Here is a 16,719-nt window from a genome sequence, read left to right as displayed (position 1 = left end):
TTTAACCATTCTGTGTTATTCCCATAAATGGTTTGTGAATGAGAGTCAAACATTTATACTGAATGCGAGAATAGATAGGCAACCAATGGACAGTTATCAGAATAGGGGTGATATGATTGAATTTTTTTTTTGGAGTTTCTGGTTTTTCACCATTTCTTTCCTAATAATTCCTAACATTCAGGCTGATACAGTACAGTGCGCTCCGATGGAGCGCACTGTTAGCCTGCTATTGGACGCGCGTTTTCCCTTACCCCTTATTCAGCAAGGGGAGGAAAACCCGTGTCCAACCCACGGCAAATGCATGTTGATGGCGCTATTAGGTATGCGCGCAGGATACAGGAAGTAAAATGTGCAGCCAAGCCGCACATTTATAAAACCGGCACGCGAAGAGGGTGCACAATTGCCGACGCCCGCAGCCTTCCCCAGTTCCCAACCCCCTACCAAGCCCCTATCCCTGTCCTAATCCCCCCCCCAAAAAAAAATTCCTAGCATTCTATTTCTGTTCTGTGCTTCCAAGATGGTATTTTTAAACATCCATGCCTGATGCAAACTCTTCCAGGTGAATTTTCAAAGCAGTTATGTATGTAAATGTAACATCGAAGCAATTTTTGAAAGCCAATTACCCATATTAAGTGCACTTAACATGGGTAAAACCTATTGACAATTCAATGGCATATACTGTAGCAATTTTCAAAAGTCCACTTACTTGGATAAAGTGCATTTATACATATAAATCAGTTCCTTATCCTTTGCTCCTTTCGGTTTTTTTCCTAACCCTTTTTCTCATTTTATTACAGTTTTCTTTTTGCAAGTTAAATGCTATCACACCAGATTTCCTCAGTGACCTCCTTCCAGTTATCAAGTCAAATTTGATCATGTTATGATTGACAAGTAGCCCCAACACCATTACCTCTCGCATCAAATCATGTGCTTCACTAAGGATTAGGTGCAAAATAGCTTCCTCATCTCTTCCTGTAACCAGCTGCTCCATGAAGCAGTTACTTATTTCAACTAAAAACTTCTCTCCTTAGCATGTCCTGATATGACATTTATCCAGTCAATACTGGAGCAATTGAAATCATCCATTATTAAAATGTTGCTAATTTTGTCAGCATTTCATTGTTTGTCTGTTTATTCTGGCCAGGTGGACGATAGTATACCCCCACTGCTATTCTATTCCCCTTCTCACATGGAATTTCTATCCATAATGATTCTACAGTACATTTTGTTTCCTTTAGAACTTTTACCCTGTTTGATTCTATGCCCTCTAACATATAGTGCCACCCTTCCACCGATTTGATTCATTCTATCATTGCAATATAAATTTGTACCCTGTTATCAGTGTGTTTCCATTGGTCATCCTCCTTCCACCAGGTCTCTGAAATGACCTGGACAATTCAGAGACCTGGTGGAATGAAGAGGATCTACCTCTTCATTCAGTGCTATACATTTAACTCTCCCATCTTATATTTTTAGACTTCTAGAATTTGTACAGACATTACAAAGTATGCATTTTGTTTGTAATCAAAAGCAGAATATAAATAAGGCTCAAGTGAAAACTGAAGTACTTTACTTTTTTTTTTTTTTTTTATTAACAAAGATTTACAATCTTTCTGCTCTTTCCTTAAAGGCAGCTGCACTACTTTAGCATTTACTGCGATCTTTCTATTGAGATACCTAACTTCTGAGCGATTGCCAGCTTCAACCCCCCCCATCATCTAGTTTAAAAGCTGCTCTTTCCTTTTTAAAGGTTAGTGTCATCAGCCTAGTATAGTTCTGGTTAAGAAGGAAACAAAACGCTAACACATCCAGGAGATAAGGATATTCCACTTTTAAACTGAAGAGTAGAAAGTCTAATTCAAATGGTTATTCATAATAATAGTTACAGGTCAGTCCTGAACTTTGATCATTTTATATTTTGATGGCCCTCAACTCCAACATGTTTATTGGCCATAGAACATCTTCTGAACAATTTCCCTGAGCCGCCTGGCCCTGGCAGTGTGGCCCCCAAAGAAATAAACTGGCAACCATCATTAGCACAACTTAGTCAGATGGTTCTAAGTCTACTTCCTCAGAGAGGTTATGAGGCTCCAGCCACCATCCAGAGAACCCATAGACTATGATCATAATTCTGGTAAACTGGTGAACAGCAGACTTAACAGCTTGTTGCTACAGGTGCATGTGTGCCCTGGCCCAGGGAACTCACATCTGTCAATCCCAGTAGGTGGAGGCAGTCCCTGGGTGACGCTAGGACTCAAAACATCGTCACTTGTTCTACTATCTTGGAGATTATCTTGGGTGGCAGATACACAGGCACTTCCCTGGTCTCGAAGAGAAGAACTCTAGCAGCCAGGAAAGTTCTAAGCTGCTCTTTGCACATAACCCAGCCCTTCTAGGAGCTGGATCTCCATGGCTGAGGCCCGACGGCTTTCTTGGGCAGATTCTTCTCTTGTGAGCTAATCTGGACCTCTCTAAGAGGTCTAGCCCTGGGCTGCCATCATAAGTGGAGCAAAAAGGAGCCTGCTATGCAGGGCACCTGCTTGGCCCCAATAGGAGCAGCACCTGCATCCATGATGCATCTTTTTTCCAGCCCTGTTGCAGGCTGATAGAGCTAAAACGCTGCCCCTTTTCTTTTTGTAAAACAGACCTAGGTCCTCTGGGATCACCTACTCCCCAGTGAGTGAGGGGGGAGGCCTTAGTCCCTCAAGAGCTGGGAATGCCACTCCTAGGTGCCTGTAACTACACCGAGACCCACCTGGGAGGCAGCTACACTGGTGTAAGCAACCCCAAGAGATTGTTGCCTCTAGGAACTTAAAGACTCAAGCAGGCCACAGCCACATCCTGGGAGACTTGGCAAGTCCAAGTATCCTTGTCCATAGCGACAGACTACAGGCAAAGTCCTAGAACCCTGCGCCCCCCCCCTTCTATAACTAGATGCAAAGTCATGAAAAAAGGGCATGCCCTCTATCTCCAACAGCTGAGGAACAGGATAATCCCAAGAGCAACAGATTGGTCTAGCAGGAAATAAGTAAGACGACATTTTAAAAAGGAAAAAAAAAAAAAAAAGGTCTCATAGCTCAGGCTATATTGCTCCACACTATGGTGCAGTAAATAAACAGTGTTTGTGTCTTCCATTCAATGGACCTGCGAGGAGGTGAGATGAAAGACAACCTGATGTTACTGTAGTGACTTCTTGAAGCAAAAATATATGGACAAGTGTCATGAGACAAAATGAAAAGAACTAAATGGGGAAGTAAAAGAAATAAAGGAAATAAAAGCAGAATGGAGTGGAGGAGTAGCCTAGTGGTTAGAGCAGTGGGATATAAAACAGTTCGAGTCCCACTGTGGCTCCTTGTGACCTTGGGCAAGTCACTTTACCCTCCATTGCCTCAGGTACAAACAGACTAAGCTCTCTGGGGATAGGGAAATACCTACAGTACCTGAATGTAATCCGCTTTGAAGCACTGAAAAAAATGTGAAAAGTGGAATATAAATAAAAATGAATAAAAATTTTAAAAAATGAATAAAGAAAGCAGCAGACTTGTACAGCAAAAGCTGAGAATGAATTTATGACAGGAAAAGAAAAATATGCAGTTAACAGTTTTCTAAAACAGCATTAAAAAATTGTTTTAATAAAATTACAAGCCTAAAAGATGTACACACACACAGACACACAGAACCACAGCACACTAGGGGAAGAAAACATAATTCATAACTTTTTAATTTACCACTATTTTCTGAAGGCTGTCTACTCCTTGAAATTATATTTCAAACAAATATGAAAAAGCTCAGTTCGCTAGAGTAAAGCCTGACCCAGAGAACTGAAAAAAACACCAGGTGCCAGTCTGGCCAGGTGCATAAAACTAGGGCCCGGCATCCAATGGAAGCCACATCGGCTTGTGCCTGGAATCCTGGGGGCTCATGGGGCCAGGGAATGGAAGAGTCGGGGGGGGGGGGGGGGTGGACAGGACAGAGAGAGAGAGGAAGTTGCAAATGAACTGAGCCTGCCACAGCGCTGCCTTATTGCTGGGCTGTAAGAGCAAGATGAAGAAGTTGTGAGGAAAGGAGTGTGGCAGCAGGAAGGAGGTGCTGGGGGAAGACTGCCTGAAAGCGGGAGGGGGAGGAGAGAGCAAAGAAAGTGTAAATGAAAAGAAAAACAAAAAAAAAACTAAGTCAAAATGCCCCCTTCTTCTCCTACTGACTCAACACAGTAAGTTAACAGTGCCGAGAATACTTTCACTGACTAGGAACCTGCTTGCCATGACCACTGTACTCCCATTTCATTACGGAGCATGCGTTATATTTAAGAAATGAGCAAAAAGAAAAAAAGAACATGCATTTTGTGGATCACAATTAGGCATTAAAATATCAGTCCAGGTTTCTGCTGTACGAGAAGCTGCAAATAAAAAAAAGTCTTAAGAAAGTGGGCAAAAGCACAAATTAATGTTGCTGTATTCTAGCAAAACGAAGGGAGACTGCATGTCTACACCACTGGTCGGTTTCCGTTCACAAGTGAAACCACAATGCCAAAGATGCTGATGGTGCCAAGATTACCAATGTGAAAGGGAGAGCATTATAAAAGGTTTTAGCACATTTCCACCTAGAGAGGATGTGGTTTGTTCAGAGTTCAGTCACACATCTGTAAGTGAAGCTTTACTTAACTCCGTGTGAAATGAAGACACTGTCCACCGAAAGATGCGAACACAAAAGTCCACAACACCATCCAACAAAAATACCGCCTTATAATTTATAATCATTGGTCTTAATTAAGTGTAATCCTCCAAATGCCATCCAACTATTTTCTAGGAAACGTTTTTCAAAATGCAAATAACATTTTTTAAACTTTTTCAAAAAAAGTTCACATTTGTGAAATTGAGTGTCAATTTCTTGAAAAAGTTATAAATTATAAAGACAGTGTATGTGTTTATATGAAGCTATAAGGCCCCCAGGAAAACAAGGTGCAGGTTTGGTGCCCCTGTTCATGAGGCCTGGCCTGTTCTACTGATATAAAACTTTAGGAGTATGTTTTGCAGAGTGAGGTTCTTACTCTGATTTTCTCCCCATCTACCTTGAAATATGGAGCTCAAAACTAGATGCAGTACTCCACAATGTCAAATGGAGCGGAGAAGTTACTTTCATGTATTTTACATGTAATATTCCTGTTAATGAACCCTGGTATGTTAGCTTTTCAAAATTAACAGTACTGCATTGCTGATCTGAATTCAGTTTCTCTACAGTAATACAGCCTAGCCTGTCGTTCCCTATTCTATATTTATGTATTTGATTCTTTTTCCCCCAAGTTTAGCAACTTGCATTTTCCTATGCTTCATCTCATTATTTGTTACCATTTCATCAAAATGTCAAAGTCATTTCGAGCTCTAATACACTCCAAGCTGTTTCAAATTCCTTCCAACTGGAGTTTTGTGGCAACACAGCAGTGTCCACAAGCACCGGCAGTTGCAGGAAAAATCGGCCCTGCCCACAGCTCGAAAAGTTCAGACTCTGCAGCTTCCCAAACTAAGACCCGTGAAAATCAGATGTCCTAGATGTACCTCTGTAGGTTAAAAAAACAAAACAAAACAACAAACTGTGAGGGGGTGCTCCGATTAATCTCAAAGTAAATGCTGAGAGTTTAACTGAAGCACTGTGCTCCCAGATGAGCAAGAAATTGCAAACCCTCATAACTTAAAAACATGCCCACAAATGAACATGCCGAAAGACTCCATTCCACTTATTAACCACACCAGCAAAGTACAATTTGTTTAATGGAAATGCAAACGCTAACTTTTAAAAACACTCTTCAGTGTTAATAGATTCATTAAAAATGACATTGGTTCAGCCACAGGCCAGGAAATGACTTGCAGTAAGTAATCTGGCACTGTCTTGTTGCAATCACAACGTTCTTCTGCATTTCACCTGCAGATGCCAGTGGTTGAAGGGACAGAGCACTGCCCGTGGTTGACATCCCAAGTGCCAGCAGCTGAAAGAAGCTCGGTGCTGCCTACAACCAAAGAGACCTTTCCAGGCTCTGCAGACCCCCAAACTAAAATCCCACACCCTCACTCTCTCCCAGTTGATTTCCAACATACACCACTGTCTCTCTCCTCCCCAACTTGCTCCTTCCTGTCGTTCCCCTATTCCCAGGCCTGTCAGTTCACTCAAACCCCTTGCCAACCATACACAGTCTCTCTCTTTAATGGATGCAATTAGGCCCAGGATAGATAATTCAGAGTTCGAAATAGGTATTAACACCTTTCAGGAATTAGTGAATGTTTGGTAGAAGACTGATATCTAATTTCACCTTAGTGCACAGTATTGTTGTGCTGTTCCTCGCTGCTATGCCACAGGAACAGCACAGAGCGGCAGTTGCTACCACCCTTAAACAGAAGGCTTGGGGTAGCCTGAGCGCAGTTGCTACTATCCTAAAAAGCTTGCTGAGCAGACTAGATGGACTATTTTGGTCTTTGTCTGTCATCATTCACTGGCACCAGTGCAGCTCCTTGAACACTTTTTTTGCTTTCTGGCACCACATGGCTCATGGCAAGTTTGAGCTGCGCAGTGCAGTGCTGTATCCAGCATAGGAGTGCCGGCACTTCATGGCTCAGGCTCAATGGCAGCCATGAGGTGCCAAAAAGCAGAAGTTGTTTTGGTGGGGAAAAAAAAAAAAAAAATGGCAGCACCAGCACAGCTAAAAGAATCAGAACAAGGGACGGACAGCGAGCAGTGCGTGCAACAACCCCAGCATCTCTGAAACAGATGAAAATTCTGCACTGCACAACAGCGCAGAATTCCACCACGCGTACAGGGTGGATATGGTCATTGGTTAAGGCGCCAACTAAAAAACAAACAAAAACAAAAAAAAAAAAAAAAAAGATTCCAAGAAAAACCCCCCTAACCTCCTCAAAAACAAATCAAACCCAGGATTCAGCCCGGCAGATACCGGCACCTTGCTAACCTTTAAAAAAAAATTTCTAGCTTACCTGTCACACCTCAAAGCTGCTGGCGTGACTGTGCTGCTTTTGTAAGATCTTTAACTTCCTGTCATGTCTAAAAAGTCAAAAGTCAGCAAGTGAAGATGTGGTATGCTTAGTTTTTTGTTTGGTTTTTTTTTTAATTCTGGAAGCGTGGGAACTTAATTGACAGCAGCACTAAAGAGGCAGGCAAACTCATGATAAAGGAGTTTTTACATGTCATCACTTATCCAATCCGTAAGCAGTACAAAGCTGACAGGTCACCCATAATGATTTTAAGTGCAACTGCTTAATTTGCAAGAAGTAACAACATTCCTGTCACAAAAGATCACCAGTTGCTGAGGGTTTAGGGGGTTCATGATGCAGGTTGACAGTTTTACATACGTTTCCTGCATTAACTGCCCTGCAGGAACAGGCTTAGGTATTAGGTTAAAAGGCGAGGTGAAAGAGGCGATTTTAGCCAAAAGAACATCCTTCAAAAATTGAAGGATCCATCTGAAGAAAATAAGAAAAAGCATAACCACCATTGCAAGTTAAATATAAAACACTCAAAAGATAGGCTAAGAGAGAATTTGAAAAGAAGCTGACCATAGAGGCAAAAAACTCATAATAAAAACTTTTTAAAAAAAATATATCTGAAGCAAGAAGCCTGTAAGAGAATCAGTTGGATCACTAGATGATCATAGTGTTAAAAGGGGCACTTATAAGGCCATTGCAGAATGACTAAATGAATTCTTTGCTTCAGTGTTTACTATTGAGGATGTTGGGGAGATACCTGTTCCAGAAAGTTTTCAAGAGTGATGATTCAGATTAATTAAACCAGGAAGATGTAGTAGGCCACTGACAACAGAAATTTCAGATGTAACCTATCATTTAAATTGTCCATTGTATCTGAAGAATAGAAGGTTGCTAATGTAACCCCAATATTTAAAAAGGGCTCCAGGGGTGATCTGGGAAACTACAGAGCAGTAAGCCTGACTCCAGTGCCAGGAAAAATTGTAGAAGCTATTCTAAAGAACAAATTCACAGAACAGACATGATTTAATATAGAAACATAGAAATGACAGCAGAAGACGACCAACGGCCCATCCAGTCTGCCCATGCAAGCTTTCGCACTCTTATTTTTTTCTCATACTTATCTGTTACTCTTGGCCCTTAGTAACCTTTTTGGTTCTGTTTCCCTCCCCCCCTCCATTAATGTAGAAAGCAGTGTTGGAACTGCAACTAAGTGAAATATCTAGCTTAATTAGTTAGGGGTAGTAACCTCCGCAATAAGCAAGCTACACCCAATGCTTGTTTACCCCGACTATGTAATTCAGTCCTTGTTGGTTGTTATCTGTATATAGATCCACTTTTCTTCATTCCCCCTGCCATTGAAGCAGAGAGCTATGCTAGATATGCATTGAAAGTAAGTATCAGGCTTATTTGGTTTGGAGTAGTATCCGCTGTAACAAGCAAGCTACTCCCTGCTTTTATGTGAATGGAAATCTTTTTATTTTTTCCCACATTACCTCTTGCCATTGAAGCTTAGAGCAATGCTGGAGTCGCATTAACTGTGTATGTTTATTGAATAAGGGTATTATCTCCGGTAGTAGCAGTCATTCCCGCGAGCCGCCCACTCTTCATACACATCCTCTAGAATTTATGGATCCACAGTGTTTATCCCACACCCCTTTGAAGTCTTTCACAGTTCTGGTCTTCACCACTTCCTCCGGAAGGGCATTCCAGGCATCCACCATGCTCTCCGTGAAGAAATACTTCCTGATATTGGTTCTGAATCTTCCTCCCTTGAGTTTTAAATCGTGACCCCTGTTCTACAGATTTTTTTCCTCCCGACGGAAAAGGTTTGTCGTTATCTTTGGATCATTACAATCTTTCAAGTATCTGAAAGTCTGTATCATATCATCCCTGCTCCTCCTCTCCTCCAGGGTGTACATATTTAGATTCTTCAATCTCTCCTCATAAGACTTTCGATGAAGACCCTCCACCTTTTTGGTCGCCCCTCTCTGGACTGCCTCCATCCTATCTCTGTCCCTTCATAGATATGGACTCCAGAACTGAGCACAGTACTCCAGGTAAGGCCTCACCAAGGACCTGTACAAGGGGATAATCACTTCCTTTTTCTTACTCGATATTCCTCTCTCTATGCAGCCCAGCATTCTTCTGGCTTTAGCTATCGCCTTGTCACATTGTTTCGCTGACTTCAGATCATTAGATACTATCACCCCTAGGTCTCTATCCTGCTCCGTGGACATCAGCCCTTCACCCCCCATTGAACACAATCAGCAAGGAAAACAGTGGACGGGGACCGGTGTTTGTTAATATTTTTATAAAATGAACTGGAAAGGGAACAAGTGAGGTGATCAGTTTTGCAGATGACAAAATTATTCAGGGTTGTTAAATCACAAGCAGTCTGTGATAAATTGCAGGAGAATCTTGCAAGACTGAAGACTGGGCATCCAAATGGCAAATTAAATTTTATGTCAAGTGCAAAGTGATGCACATACGGAAAAAATACATTGAAATCATCAGCTCAGTGTGCTGCAGCATTCAAGAGGCAAACAATGATAGGAATTATTAGGAAAGGAATAAACAAAACAGAGAATGTCATAGCACCTCTGTATCGCTCCATGGCGAGACCGCCCTTTGAGTATTGTGTGCAATTCTAGTGGTCGTATCTCAAAAAAAGATATAGTTGCACTGGGGAAAGTATAGAGAAAGGCAACCAAAATGATACATTAGAACTGTTCAGCTTGGAGAAGAGACAGCTGAGGATGAATATGATAGAGGTCTACAAAATCATGAGGGGGCTAGAATGGGTAAATGTGAATAGTTATTTACTCTTTCAGATAATACAAGGACTAGGGGGGACTCTATGAAGATAGCAAGTAACACATGTACAAGAAATTCAGAGAAAAATTCTTTCACTCACACAATTAAGCTCAAATTTATTGCCAGAGGATGCGGTTAAGGCAGTTAGTGTAGCTGGGTTTAAAAAAAAGAAGATTTGGTTAAGTTCCTGGAGAAGCTATTAATCAAATTGACTTGGGGAATAGCCGCTGCTTATTACGGGCATTAGTAGCTGGAAATGTTTGGAGAGGGAGTCTTTGTTAAGCGTGACACCTGGTGGCCAGATTTAGAGCCCATGACACAAGATTTCAGAAAGCCCTGGTGCATGGATCCTGGCCTCAGGACTCTTGCTGCAGGGACCAGATGGAACAGTTGGAGGGTGGGCCTGTTTAAAATACAAGAATAATGCCTGGGTAATTTCAAATAAAGGTTCATGACACCAGGATCTCAGCACTGGTTCCAGGACAAGAAGAAAAGAAACCAAAAATAAAACAAAAGGGAGCAGTGAATGAGGTGATCAGATTTGCAGATGACACAAAATTATTCAGATTAGTTAAAATATAAGCCGACTGAAAACTGCAGAAGGACCTTGCAAGACTAAGGAACTGGACATCTAAACACAGGGAATTTAAATGTAGACAACTGCAAAAGGGAAAAATAAATCCTAAAAATATGAACAAAATGCTGGGTTCCAGAGTAATCACTGAGGAAAAGGATCTTGGGAGTCATTGCGGCCAGTAGATTGAAAGACTTTGCTCAGTGTGCAGAACCAAACAATATTAGGAATTGTTCAGGAAAATAAAAATAGGGAACAAAGCTGTAAAAATGCTTCTGTAGTGACCAAACCTCAAGCTTTGCGATGTAGTTCTGGTTGCCACATCTCAAGAAGTTATATAGGACAGGGTAGGCAGCTCCAAGTCCTGGAGTGCTGAAACCGGGTCTAGCTTTCAGGATACCCACAAGGAATATGCATGCGAGATATCTGCATACAATAGAGGAAGTGCATGCAACTCTCTCATCCATTCATTGTGGATCCCCTAAAAACCAGACATGGTTGTGGTACTCCAGGGCAGATGTTGCCTACTCCTGATATAGAAGAACTTAGAAAAGGTACAAAGAAGGATGACAAAAACGATAAAGGGGGTGGAATAGCTCCCTCAAAGAAAGGCTAAACAACTTAATTTTCTCTTCTCTGAATCGAAGAACTCTAAGAGGATAAGATACAGGATTATACAACCATGATTGGTGTTGGAAAAGAAAGTTGGGAATGATTTACTCCTGAAAACAGTACTAAGACTAGGGGACGAGCCATGAATATAACTGGTTGCAGAGTTAAAACAATTATTCAGAAAGTATTTTTTCAGGGCAATGCACAATTAAACTGCAATTTATTGCCACAGAAGTAGTTAAGCCTATTAGTATAGCTGAGTTTAAAAAAAAGTCTGAACACATTTTGAGAGGACAGATCCATTATTAGGCAAGCAGACAAGCTTAGGGATATTAAGAGGGATTGGCTCTCCCCATTTTGGATCTGCTGGGTACTTCCAAAAGACCCAAATTAGGCACTTTCAGAGGCAGGATGTTGGGCTCCATGGTTCATTGTTCAGATGCAGCATGGAACTACTGTATTTTTCGCTCCATAAGACGCACTTTTTTCCCCCAAAAGTGGGGGGAAAATGTATGTGCGTCTTATGGAGCGAATATAAAAAAAAACCAAACCCCCCCCCTGACTCCGACCAATAGCAGCGGTCGGTCCCAGTGACATAGGGAGGGCAAAGGGCCGTCGGCGCCATTTTGATTACTGGCAGCCGACGGCCCACGCCCTGGAGATCGTTCCCGGACCGCTCCTGGACCCCCGCTGGACCACCAGGGACGTTTGGCAGGTCTTGGGGGGGTCAGGAGGGTGGGGGGGTTGCGGTAAATTAAGTCGGCAGGTCTTGGGGGGGTCAGGAGGGTGGGGGGTTGCGGTAAATTAAGTCGGCAGGTCTTGGGGGGGTCAGGAGGGTGGGGGGTTGTGGTAAATTAAGTCGGCAGGTCTTGGGGGAGTCAGGAGGGTGGGGGTTGTTAATTTAAAGGGTTGGGATGGGGTTTTTTTTGGGGGGGGGGGGAGGGGTTCCCAGAGAAAAACGTTTTCTGATCTGGGGAGTGGACCGAAATGGCCCTCCCCTGACCCGAAAACAAAATGGGGAGGAAAAAAAAGCTATGCACTCCCCTAATTTGCTCCATAAGACGCCCAGACGCAGAGCCGGTTTAGCACAATTTTTTTTTTTTTTTAATTTTCCCCCTCTGAATCCTACGTGCGTCTTATGGTCAGGTGCGTCTTATGGAGCGAAAAATACTGTATTTATATTCTTATATAATCTTAAATTGGGAGATATACAAATTAGAACAGAATGCTAATTAGTCTCTAGATAAGAACAAGCAGAAGAGTCCTTTAGCAGGATGAATATCTGCATGGACAGCAGTGTTATCAATTGCCAAACTCTTTATGCCAGCATGGAAGGAGATGGGGATTTCAGTGTAGCATACTCACATTAACTACAGCTTCTGAACAAGTTTGGATCAGGCAAATTCTGTGAAAGCCCAGTTGAAGTGACAGATGAATAGGGCCTTATTTTCAGAGCAAACTGATTTGCACTTTAATTTTAGGCTAATTAAAGAGCAGCTCCAGACGAAGCATCTCAAAAGCCTCCAGTCCCTGCTGGAAACCAGAGCAGGCGAAGCACCCGCAGTGTTTCAAGTCCCGCTCCCCCCCCCCCCCACCCACAGTATCTGTTGCTTGGTGCCACCAATGCAGCATTTGAAGCACTTCCCAGCAGGCTCACTGGCCCCATGAAAAGAAAAGCCTGGGAGCCTCAGCAAGCCTGCTGCCGAAGGAGAGAGGAGAAAGCTGGAGCCACCACTCCTAAGGATGAATGCTGCTGAAATGGGGGGGGGGGGGGGGCGAGAGGGAGATTTGCATTGGGGGTGTTCGGAAAGAAAGTGACATGCTAAGCAAGGGAAGGGGAGGGGGGGTAGAGGCAGGGATGCCGCTGAGTGGAAAAATCTGCTCCAACACGTTTTATTGTCTTGGCTTCTGTCCAGCAAAATAAAAAGTCTGATATTCGCCCAGAAGAATGCGTCACATTTTTCCCCATGATCTCATCTTCTGATTTTGTGCTTGTTATAATAAACTCTGATAAAAAAAATCACAGGAAAAAATAAAAACCGAAAGTGAAGGTCCCTACAGATCAACAACATATACAACAGTACGGGTAGTGTTAAGTGGTTAGGTTCCCCAATAAGTATGTACAGCTTGTAGAAATATAATCCGGTCCAATTCAGTACTTAGACAAGCAAAGAATGCTATCTGACCATTCAAGCACACTTCTGTTTTTTCATCAGAGGCATGCGAGAATAAACCTCTTCAGACATGCACAAATATTCAAGTAAAGAAAGACTTGGGGTCAGTATCTTAATTCCATTTAAAGTGTGCTTTCAGCTAGGCGTCAGAAAAAAATGCTGAAGCCCCAAAACATTGATAATATTTAATAGTGAAATAAATTCCAAGTGTTATCTATTTCCCATTACGTCCCAATTTATCATCCTGCTTTTTTTTTTTAGAAGACCATTCTCCATTCTTCCATCCTTTAATGTACAAAGAAGTCACTCTGCTAAAAAGACTGAAATCAGTTTGTTTGCAGCTGGAATTCCGAAGAGACAGATAAGCTATGAAAGCAAAGATCACCTCAGTTACTGTTTCCAGTTCATTTGTGGGTGTCTTTCGCTCCTATAATCAGTGAAGTAGAGGGAGAGCATCACTACAGGAACTCAACTGATCATAAAAATATCCACAAAGTATCAATCCAGGGGTCTCCGTGAGGTCCTTTACAGCACAGAATTGATTTGAACATTAGAATGTAAAATGTAGAGAATACATAGCAATACTGAAAGTTAATCTAATTTGTGGCAGTGATTCGTTCTCTTTCATGAAGTAAGCCAACATTTAATCAGTCTACAGGCCCAGAAATATTGGCATATTAGAATAAAGAGCAATTATGCGCAGTCTGCAGATTTCTTTTTAATTCATCTTCAGCCATTAGGATTCTGTACACCTTGATCACACGCAATTACACAGTCCAAGCAGTGCTACATTTTTTCTGAAACTGAATTACACTAATCATATATGCCAGGAGTGGCCAACCAGTGTCTCAAAAGCCATATACAGCTCCCTTCAACTATATCTGTTGCTTTTGAATGCCTCCAACATCAGCAGCCCAAGGAAGGAAGGAAGAAGCATAACATGCTGCTCATTAACTCAATAATTAGGGAGTTGGAGATTCTCTTCTGTGGAGTACGGAGGCATCTATCTGTCCTCCAGATATGATGTCCTGGAAGGTGTGTTGTCTGCCAAGTGCCAAGATCAAAGATGCTACAGAAAAGTTACAGAAAATCATTAAGCCTACTGACTATTACCCAATGTAGCTCATCCATATTGACAAGAATGATCCTGCAAGGTATTCTCTGGAACATATCAAAAGTGACTTCATGGCTCTGGGAGAGAAGGTGAAGCAGTTAGGGGGTTTTCTTCTCGATAATCCCAGTCAAGGATGAAGGCAAAGGCAAAAAAGCCTGTATTCTGAAGCTGAATGAATGGTTGTGTAGATGGCGTCAACAAGAGCATTTCAGCTTCCCGGACCATGGGATGGCATTTCACGTTGCACTGCAGCCTTGCTGCTGACAAACAAGTGTATATATACTGGCGTTGAAACAATCGCTACATTAGTATGGTTTCAACCAATGAGTATACTTCTCATACATAGCTCCAATGTATGAAAAGATCCAACTTTCTATACCTTTCAATTTAAAAAAAAAAAAATAGTGTGCTCGAGGAAGAGCCAACAGATGTGGCTGATAAGCCCCTGAGGCAGTTCCTAGAAGTGCGAAACTCAGCCAGAGTCGGGCAAGATTCAACAAAAGTCCTTTTCACCGATCCATCTCTTCGTGTCTATTACACTTGGAATGCTGAAAGCAGCAGTCCCAAGCTCAGTGAGCTTGTGACAGCCACATGCATACAAAACTTTCATTCAAACACACCTAAACTTGCCCCTTTTATTCCCCCTTACCTCTTTTCAGAACTTTTCTTCTTTAATTTATTTTCCCTCCTACACCAATTTTCCAGCCTGAGATCCAGGGAATTACATTTTTTTTTATTGTAATCCATATGGATTACAATACTTATCCTTATTTGTAATTACATTAAGGCCCCTGTAGTCAATATAGGGTCAGAGAGTTCCATTCTTTTTTGCCACAAAGAAGCAGCCCGCTCCAACGAGGGAAGAGGAAGAACAGATGAAGCCTCTCGCTAGATTTTCCTAAATATATAGTCACTCATGGCTTTGGTCTCTGGTTCAGAGGAAGTTCTTTACTTGGAAGGAGCTCAATATCACAATTATAGGAAAAATGTGGAGGTAGCTTCTCTGCCCATTGCTTGGAGAAGACATCCAGGTATTTGGCATATTCAGGGCAGTGTGGCTGTAGGTCCACTTGCATGGGTTCTTCTGAGGGCTTAACATCAGGAGCCCCCTGATGTAGGTGGACAAGGTGGATTCTGGAACTGGGGCGCTAAGACAATAGACTGCCAAGCTTTATTCTCTCGAGATCGCTCATGGAGCTTTCGGTCAATATGCCTAGCTAAGGCAATAAGGTTCTCCAGGGACATGAAAACCTCCCATGCTGCGAACTCGTCTTTGATTGGACTGCAAGACGGCTTGGAAGCAAGAGTTCTGAACTCTATAGCATGTTTGGTGAGGGTTTAGGAGCCCTGGCCGATTTTTAGCATCTCAGCTGCTAGTGAGGTGTCTTATCCGGGTTCATCAAATTCGAAGCAGAATTAGTTTAAAAAACTGGACAGATTGTGGATCATGAGGTCTTCACGTGCCCAAAAGGGGAGAGACCCAAACCAGTGCAATACCACCTAAGAGGGAGAGGATGTACAAACATCCAGAACAGGCCAGAAGTGAATTCAGAACAAAGTGAAATCTCAACACTGCATGGTGTTGCCCATGTAACTGCAGCACTGATCTAGTGGATGCTGGGGGTTCCAGTGGAGGGGAACCACTGGAAGTGGCGCTGGGACTGGATTCACAGTGCTATCCTGACAGTCAATCTTTCCAGAGCAGCATTAACATGGTTCAATACCTGCTGCTGTTTCTGCAGCCTTTGAGCCAGATCCGGTATTGTTTGGAGCAAGGACAGAGCCACAAGGTCCAAGGCTTGTTAGAATTGTGGACCCCTATGTTGAGGTGAGGTTGATGCAACCTACATGGGAAGCCCTATGGGTCCTCACCATCAACTGGTGGAGCAGACAGGTGCAGAGACTGAACTGGAGTTTTGCCTATACCGGCCCCTTTCCCCTTGGGTTGAGCCTTTGGGTTCTGGGAACTAGCAGGTCTTAGATGGCAGTCTCTGGGGCATAGGGAGAAGATTAGATGCAGGGTCAGGCTGAGTTCAGAGGCACGTGGCAAGCAAGAATAATGAGAGTCCAGGTTACAGTCAATACCAGGGGTCCGTCCAAGGATGAGAATGTGATAGGTTGGGTGAGGTGAATGAGGCTTGGACAAGGCTGGTGAGATGAAGGCAGGTACACAGAAACTCACACTACCAGCGGTAGTTGACCCATTGCTGAAACAAAGAGGATGTTTCCGAGGAGCCTTTTAAAGGGCAGCCTAGGTTGATGTCATGCAGGGGTATCACGGTCTTTTCCCGCCATGGGCCCTTTAAACATGATAAATTTGGACACGCGCATGCCTAAGGAAGAAGATGGCAGTGATCTCTGAGAGCGTCCAGCTGCACAGGCAGACACTATTTAGTCACGAGAAATGGGTCCGGGCGTTGACATGAGTGTGCCAGCTGCCCC

General features: G+C 42.8%; 1 protein-coding gene across 2 annotated transcripts in view; it reads right to left on the bottom strand.

Moving 5' to 3' along the window:
* Window positions 1-16,719, bottom strand: part of IFNGR1 (interferon gamma receptor 1) — an 81,893-nt gene that overhangs the window by 39,325 nt on the left and 25,849 nt on the right. The window lies entirely within an intron of this gene.

Source organism: Rhinatrema bivittatum, chromosome 3, assembly GCF_901001135.1.
Source record: "Rhinatrema bivittatum chromosome 3, aRhiBiv1.1, whole genome shotgun sequence".
NCBI lineage: Eukaryota > Metazoa > Chordata > Amphibia > Gymnophiona > Rhinatrematidae > Rhinatrema > Rhinatrema bivittatum.
This window is presented reverse-complemented; position numbering and strand designations above follow the sequence as displayed.